Source organism: Zootermopsis nevadensis, unplaced genomic scaffold (assembly GCF_977971745.1).
Source record: "Zootermopsis nevadensis isolate Lab colony 2312 unplaced genomic scaffold, Znev_1.0 Znev_ptg000003l, whole genome shotgun sequence".
NCBI lineage: Eukaryota > Metazoa > Arthropoda > Insecta > Blattodea > Termopsidae > Zootermopsis > Zootermopsis nevadensis.
In genome coordinates this window covers 7,189,758-7,198,638 of record NW_028259135.1, presented here as the reverse complement: position 1 = coordinate 7,198,638, position 8,881 = coordinate 7,189,758, and positions in this window count along the sequence as shown.

The window sequence follows — 8,881 nt, the reverse complement described above, 5'->3', positions numbered from 1 at the left end:
TTTGAATAGCAAAATGCGGAGTAAGGGAATAAGCAGGAACTCGCAGAAAACATAACTTGGAAGCAGATTAAATTTGGCAAATGAAGTTCAGGAACTTCTTGTCCTCATCTTTTATAGTAAACCACCAGAAGACCGAATTTTACTCGGCATGCGGCTGAAGACCGGACCTCGCTTAAACTTCGGTTTGCATAAATGCAGCAAATTTCTTTACAATCTGAACGAAAATCAGCTTATGAAAAAGGACACTTCTAAACACACGTACCCCTAAGACCGGCGCCGAGAACTTCAGCAGAAACACAGAATTTTGTTGTAAATTTTTACGGCAAGTTACAAACTAATTGAGCGTTTTGCTGAAAATGCTTATTTTAAAGCGTGAAGGTAAATCAGGCCTGGGCTGTGTTCTCGTTTTCAGCATGGTCAGTGTTGAAGCTGACAAGTGCCATGAGGTTCTCAAGGCGACGAGTATGAAAATGACAGGGCTGTGCCATAGCTCAGGGGTATCTCATCGCAGAGGACCCGGTCTCGCGAAGAGGTCAGCCCAGACGGATTTGTGGTGGACAGAGTGGCGCTGGGACAGGTGTTTCTCCAAGATTTTGCTCACTGCAGCCATCTCTATTGTGCTCGGCATCCCATCAGGCCTGACTGACAAGACGGCTATCTTCGTGTGTTCAGTGCTTCCAGCTTTTTTGACGTAAATACGTCTATATGGAAGGGTCAGTGTCATTCCGCAAAAATGTGTAACGAAAAAGTGTTACGAAACTGTGTAAGATCGTTACCTAGGAAACACCATCTGTTTATCAATAAATCGACAATAATGGTTACCTAGGAAACGTCATCTGTTTACTCGGCATTGTCGTTACCTATAAAACATTACATTACATTACATTTCATTACATTACTTTACATTACATTCAGCTACCACAGAGCCAACTTAAGCGTAACTAATTCAAGTTAAATAAGCAATGTCTTAATCAAACTTATCTCAAATGTAAAGCATGTATAAAGGAAATACTTAGAATAAAGCCAATATATAAACTTCCTTTCCGTATAGACGTATTTACGACAAATTCTCCGGAACCGTGGTTCCACTGACAACTTTTTTCTAAAATGTTTGTTGCGACAAATCTCGCTTCAATTGACAGCAGAGACGGGCGACGTGTGTACACGCCATGTTCATCCGGAAGCGAATGGTGGAGTCCGGCGGAGTCTGAATTTGGCGGTCTGATTTTTGTTGATGCGTTTTGGCCGAAACCTGGCTTAAGTCGCCGTGAAAATGTTTTCGCATTTGATCTCCTTTCAATGTGATTTGCAAGTGTAATGCTGGAGTAAAGTGTATTACTGCTCAACACAGAAAGGATAATTCCCGTCAACTTTGACGGGCCGTACGCTAGGTTATCGAGCATTAACTGAAAAGTAAGATTGAGCTCATTCGGTCTCAGTTTTCGTAATGGAATTTACTTTTGGAAATAGTAACAGTCACCGGGTATTTCTTCTGACGCAGGGAGGCTGTGACGCCATGTCTTCGTCGAAGCAGCTACCGTAAATCGCGAAGCTGAGCGGAAGACGCCATCTACAGGGCGGAGTCACCTCGGCTGAACCCCAACGGTGTTCTGGTGACGTAACTCGGTTTTCAGTTGATCGTTTCAGTAAGAAAAAGTTTTCGTCTTATTTTGAGAAATTCTTCGGCGGAAAAGATATTGTGTCACTTTAGATCTTGTTGTCGGGTGGGCGGTGGGCGATCAAAGAGCTCAGGGAGGTCCCTCCTCATGGACCGCTGTTTAGATGAGGCAGGAAGGTTCGCTCGCTTCTCTGATCTAAAGATGCCGGCCCTAAGGCGTTCTGGACGAAAGTGGCATTACAGAACAAATTGGGAGGCTTTTGAATAGAACAAAGACATGATGAGCCCCAAAGATGTTTCTTGGAGGAACGTAACTGGATTGGAACCACAACACCTCGGTCAATTTTACGCATCCTAATCGCAGTCAACCCGTCTCGTCCCTTATTTTCTCACCCAAATAATGTTTTCTGGGCACTGCGCCATGTGGAATTCTTATGCAATTGTCGACTCCCAGACATTCTTCTGAGCATTTTATTTCAAGACCTTCAATCTGTGTTCTTTCCTCAGCAAAGGACGAAAAATTTCACAACAACGCGGTCTGAAGCAGAGGTGTTTGCTAGCATTTACTGTTTCTCATCGAATCTCTGGCCTTCACATTAGAATTTGGCCAATTTTTTAGAAATTTCAAGGAAGTTTATTTCAAATGATAGTAGCTTAGACGCTAGTATTTCATATACGTCCACAAATTTGTCCTACTCAATAATTATTTTTGTTAATTTATTATTTTATTGCCAATCACTCTTTTTAAATATTTGGTTCTCACTATTACATAAATGCACGCGGGCCATGGCTTGAGAACTCCTGATGAAAGTGATGTTATTCACATGGAATCGTGCGATAATTACATTATCTGCTTTGAGAGAGTGGTCATTTGTCCTGCGTAACAGAAAATTCTGACAGAGGAACTAAACGTCTGGTATTAATTTGAAAGCTTAACAGTCTTATCAGAAGCTGTCGTGAGATTAAATACCAAGTCTTAAAACAACATCGGAAGAAGCAACACGTTACATCAGCCGAAGAGTAAATTCCGTGACACAATTTTCAAGTACCTAGAACATTACAAGGCTAAAAATTAAAAATAACTGCCATCTCCTGCAACATTTGCGGCGAAATGTATTTTTACGAGAACGCAAATGTCAAAGCTTTTGTTTCATGAGTTGTATCAAAAGAAAAACGACCGAACAGTCTGAATGTAAATTATGTTTACTTTAATGTTCTTGCAAAATAAATTATGTGCAACGGGGAACTAACAAAAGACAAGCGAACTGTTAATCCACGTCGGCGGTGGCTTCGTAGCGACGTCACGCCCCAACTGCACTGAAGTTGAAAGGATGTCTTAGGCTAATTTCCCTTGTGATGAAGCATTACATGAGGACGTATGGCGGTTGTGGAGGTGAAGCTCCACGCAGTCTTGACTCTGGCACCAGAGGGAGGTGAGGAGTCAGCTTCACACTCCGGCCTTTGTGCGTCTGGGGCAAAGTCCACCGGCAGGAATTGGAAAGGAGGCTTAGCGGGTCGAAGACCTGAGCTGGAGTCACGGCGTGTGGAGTAAAGAACGCCTGTGTGGCCACCGTAAGCTTCCTTCCGTCCGTCTTCTAGTCGTGTGATAAACCTGCTGAGTTATCCAGCCTTTGATCCGTTCCGTTTGAGCGTTTATAAATTCCGTTTGTGCCTCAAGTGTTTACGGACTTGCATCTCAAATCGCGTTACGAATTGTGCTTGCCCTGCCCTCTATGAAATGATCAAGAAGTTAGCGACTAACCGCACGCCGTACGAATTTGTGACGTCATTGGAGACTATCTGGTCGCGTGGCGGGCTGCCTAACCGCTCGCAAACAGGGAGCGAGGCAACGCAACTTCAGTGACAGGATATGAGGATGCTGAGTGGATTCATCTGGCTCGGGATAAGGTCCAGTGACGGGATCACGGGAGGTGCCACGAAAGAAGGAGGCTGAGATCTGGGGTTGTCACGGCAGAGAGGTTGTCGATGGTGGTCTTTATATTTTGAATTTACCGCCGATTGAAGACTTTATATGGGGTCAGATTGAACACAGTGACACCAATATTGATAATTTTATGCCCCGTTGTTTTCAGGCCTAGAAATCGTCAGAGAATCTTGTTTTACGTGCTTCTAATTATCCTGTGTGATGCGTGGGGCACAGCACCCTCCTGCGTTTAAATTTAATGATTCCCCTCAATGAAATTGCAACCTCGTGATTAACGTCATTCGGCTGGTCCCATATGACGTCACACAAACAAAAGAGCGAGCGATGGCGCCTGCATCTCTTCGCGTGAAATATTCGCTCAACCTCCAACAAATTTCAAAACTTTATCGCAGAGGTTGTCACTCCTGCTGGAGCCCAAAATAAAGCGGGTGTCTATAAACCACTGCATTCTTTTGTAATGATCCTGATACGTATTTGGGACAAGGGAAGATTATCGGAATTGCTGAAGGGATTATGAGCAATTAGTCTGCTGATCGAAGGGTGTGAAATTTATTGGATGGTTTGGGTGAATAATTGGATTTTCCCACAGTTTTAGCAGTGGATTTGCTGGTGGCGTATGATGCCAGAATCCCGCCTCTACCAACTACAGAGTTGTGAAATGAGATTATAGTTCTAATTAAATGTCATTACAGGATTCATGGATTAAGTTAATTATTAGGCGGGTCCTTCCTTCATGCCCTGTAGTGTCGGACTATTATTAACACTGAATAAATGAGGGAAATGATTTTGCTGGTAAAATCATAATCAAAAATTAAACTAGCGAGCACCAATTCAGTAAGCGACAATTCCTACTGCAGATGGAAATTATGTGCACCCCAGCGAAAGTCTGCTTGTGGGGGCAACGCCCCATTAATTTCAACACGAACCTTTTGAGAGGCTCCACATGTTACGTGTTCAGAAAACAGTGATCTGCTTCTGCAGATGACGTAACAGGATGGCGAAAAACATAATTCGTAGGAAGAAGAGTAGAATATTTATTCTCCCCCTCCCCTCCCATTCCCTCCTTGCTGCAGATGCTCGGCCGGCCTTGAGTCACGTTACCCATATTGGAGGAAGCTTCTAGCAATGTCTGAATTGTGGAATCAAGGCCCCCCCCCCCCCCCCCCGCTCCTACAATGGCAAGCAATGGCCGACGGTTTACGAAAGGAACAGCTTGTGGCATATTATAAAATTTTGGAGCCCTCTCACGAAAAGTTACTAGAAGTTTTAAAGACAAACTTCCGCAATTCTTTCTGGGTTCAAATCCCAGAGAGTCTTGCAACCAAAATCCTTTAAACAAAGAACAAGTTGCCTGGATAACCTCCCACAGGCAGCAACAGACTCGAATATAAAAGTCAAGGTCTTCTGCCACGACAAAACCCTCGTTAACGTAAGCAAATCCCATTTTAGTTATAAGACTCTGTTTACCATTTCCAGCAATGCGTTTCGTACTCAGGAACGGTGGTACCTAGCAAGGGACGATGTCTTGCGCCTGCGCAGGACTCTGCCCTTAATTAGCTTTTTGGTTGGTTGTTTAAGGCCAGCCAGAAACGTGGGACCAGCACTGTCTGTGAGACAAGGCAAAGGTGTACAAGAGCCACTGGTACAGGAGCAAAATCAACTTCCACAAATGACGTTATGTGAAAGGTAATAGACTGGCGTCTACTTTGAAAAGCGTGGACCATTCGAACATGTCAAGAGAAATATTAGTGAGAACAGTGTTTTTCAAGTTTATGACGTTTATTTGTAGATAAGTCCACGCTCTTTTACAAAAAGAAATGCAAAATCACCGACGATAATTTGTTAATTAATCTCTATGAAATTGAGGCATCTATTGCAATCAGATGAGGGCGTGGCGTAAGTTGATGCAGGAATACATGGAGGTTTCAGGGGGTTACCTTTCTGCGGTGTACCAGGGAAAGACTTCAGAAAATGTCCTTGTGTTCAGTTCCCTCCATACCACTGTAAGCATTGGCAATTTCCAGAAGAGGACTCTATGAACAACGATACAAAGTACGGAGTAGACATACTAGATAACATGGCAAGGCAGTGGTTTTATCAAGGCCTCATTAAAGATGTCCAGTGCATGTATTTTATAACTTCTTGGTATGGCCGCCATAATTTCCGTGGAGATGTACAGGAGTGTTACGAAAATTAAGATATCCAGTAGAAAGTTTAATATAAACTTTTTAGAGGATTTACAAGAAGACTACAAAGACAGGGCACATAAAACTTTCTACACCGAATGGTCCGATGATGATGACAACACTCAATAAAATTAAGACGACATTAAAGTGATACAGATGGAAGAAAATGGTTTGTAAGTTGTGTCCCGTCAAGGCTTTTGCTTCCGCGTTGTCAACATTTAGGCTAAAAAACCCCAGACAGTGTAAGCACTGGGGAGGATTTCTGGGTTGTAGAACCGTGTAGTCTGGTAAAAGTTTTCCAACGTTTCAGAGGTGTTTGCTGCCTCCATCATCAGGGTTCATAGCCCAGATTATACAGCGCTACAACCATCTTCAGTGATTACACTGACAGACTGCGTTATTACAGTTATCATAAATATTATTTTTGAATGTGTTTCACTAAAACTGATTTAAGAGACATAATTTTGTAGATTTACAGTATATTTTTCGATCAGTAGGTAAAGTAATTGAGAGAAAATTAATACTTATATGTTAAAAATAATGGAAGTAAGAAATGTGAAGAGATAAAAAAAGTGTTGTACCATTCTTTTCTAACCAACGGTAAATTTTTTTCAGGTTGGGGATAAATTGTCTCATTCGGTGGCTGGAGAGGGGAAGGTAAGTCCCTGTGTCCGAGTGTTACTAAGTTCACTGTCTGCGCTGTAGAAAGTCTCGTCCGGCTTTAACATCCGCTTTTTTGAGACAGTCTTAACTTTCTTACGTCCTTTACAGAACAAAAGAAACTCACTTTCAGGCACGACGGATAATTCTGTGAAACTAGAGCCAAATTTCAGATAATAAATCGTTTGCTGATTGGCTCTTTCCTCTTTCTACCTCCCCTCTCTCTGTGCCTGGACCTTCAGAGTTTTAGAAGCCATGCCTGAATTCTGTTTAATACACAAAGCGTGGGGCCAAACTATCTTAAATTAGCCTTCCATACTTTAAAATATCAGCGTTTATTAAGAGATATTGAATTATGTTCATTTGAGGACGATAGCAAATATATTTTGTTATTTTAATCAGAACATGTTTGTAAGATGATTACGTGGCCTGACAAATAATTGGACTGATTTTGCGAAAAGTATAACTTGTGTCTAATCTTTTTAAGACAGTTATTTATCATATGTTTGCAAAATACTTGCCTTCCGAACGACAATGTACTATCATATGAACCTCCCTACTATTTCCAAAAAAAATATTGCTGGAATATACGTTCTTACGTTAGTCTACGAATCACACAATAGCTTCAACAGTCTCGAAGTAAAATTCTAGAAACTTTTAAGGCAACTAGAGCAGAGCGCTCCTTTCGGAGCTCCTCGGGGGGGGGGGGGGGTCAAGTTCTTAAAACGCAACGAACCCCCCCTTCGGGGGGGGGGGGGGTAGTTAAGTGTCTTACTCAAGTCATTTGTCAAGCCATTTGTTTACTCAGCATTGTTGTGTTGGTACAATAATGCCGAGTAAACAAATATAACGTAACATTGTTTGATGACGTAATTGTTTGGCTACAAATTGGTTGACGACAAAGTGGAATCACAAATTTTTATAGTAAGATTTGTAGTTTAGTAAACATGAAAATATTACTCGTGAGACGCTGGATATTCCACGATCGTTGTCTTCTGGCGAAATGCTGTGAGGGAGAGAGCATTGTCACGTTGAAGAACACACCTAACCAGCTGAAGGTATGGTTCTAAGTATTTTGAATTGCAAGACAGTGCTACCAGAAACAAATCGAATCCTAATTACTGTTCATCAGAGGAAGTGCTGGGTTATGTAGTGATGTAACTTAAAAATTTCCAGTAGATATCTACAGAAATCAACAGGCCGGTTATTTGTCAGACCACGTAGTAATGAAATCTTGTGGAATATCTCACGGAATCTGAAGCGGCCTCTCTCTCTTAAAAGAGTCGAGCCAGGAAAGAGGTTCTTTGTGTAACAATTCTGAATGTAGTTCTGCAACCTTACGTGTCGAAAGTCAGCGTTCAGCTCGAAAACCTGTGAGATGAAAGAAGCTGACGAGCTACAGGAACAAAGGTCCAGCGCACTCTGAAATAGAGGAATTTCGCAATAGAAACTGAAAATGATTTCCCTGAAATTTGTTTTATGGATAAATTAATTCTACCTCTAGTAGCAGATGGATTTAATTTAGTGTGCGTAAGGCAGCTGACTAATGCTGTGCTATGTGGTCTAGCGGTTAGAACGCTGGTCTTGTAAACCTGGGGTCTCGGGTTCGATTCCCGGCGGTGCCCGAATTTATAACTTGTGTTGGACAAGGCCGTGGTCTAGGCAACACGGAGTTGTCCTCCGGGGGCTTCCCCGGTTTCTCCGTGGCATCCAAACAATTACTCCATTCACACACAGAAGAAGGCAATGGCAAACCACTTCTGGATCATCTGCCAAGAACGTATATGAACAGGTCCCAGTCCGAGAAAAGGATGGAAGGATCCTGTTCATATGGACCTGTCGTCAGACAGAACACTAAATAAATAAAATAAATAATAAGACAGCTGACGAATGCTGTGCCATTATGCTGTTTTCTACACGATTGTGGCGATTCACACCGGAAGTGGTAATGTGTGTATCGATACTAGAGTCGATTTGCAAACGACAATCGGAATTGCGATTGAGAAACATATTGTGTTCCAGCATGCAACATCGCAAAACAAACGAAATAATTAGAACAGAATTTTTGAATACAATTCCGTTTTTCTCGTGATTCGCTTTAACGAGAATTAAAACTTCAAATTGATCTAGCATGGAAAGATATGCTCATTTGAGTAGGAGTCCTTTACGCGGTTTAGTGATATGACGCCTGGGTGGTATTATGATTTGCGTGTTGTCAGTACGACGTGCGATCGGAAAGTTTCAAGACTGTGTCAATAGAGGGCGAACCGGATGTAGTACGAGCTTCTGCCGCTAGGCAGTGCGGCCTACATTCATAGTGAATCAGTGTGCCAGCCGGCATCATCGAATTAGCATTTGTTTCTTAGTTACGGGCGTTTTGGTAGTGCATTACACCGACCCTCCTGCGATTTCGGAATGGCGTGTGCATCAAATTTTGCCAAAGACTCGCCAAAACGGCTACGGAAACCTATG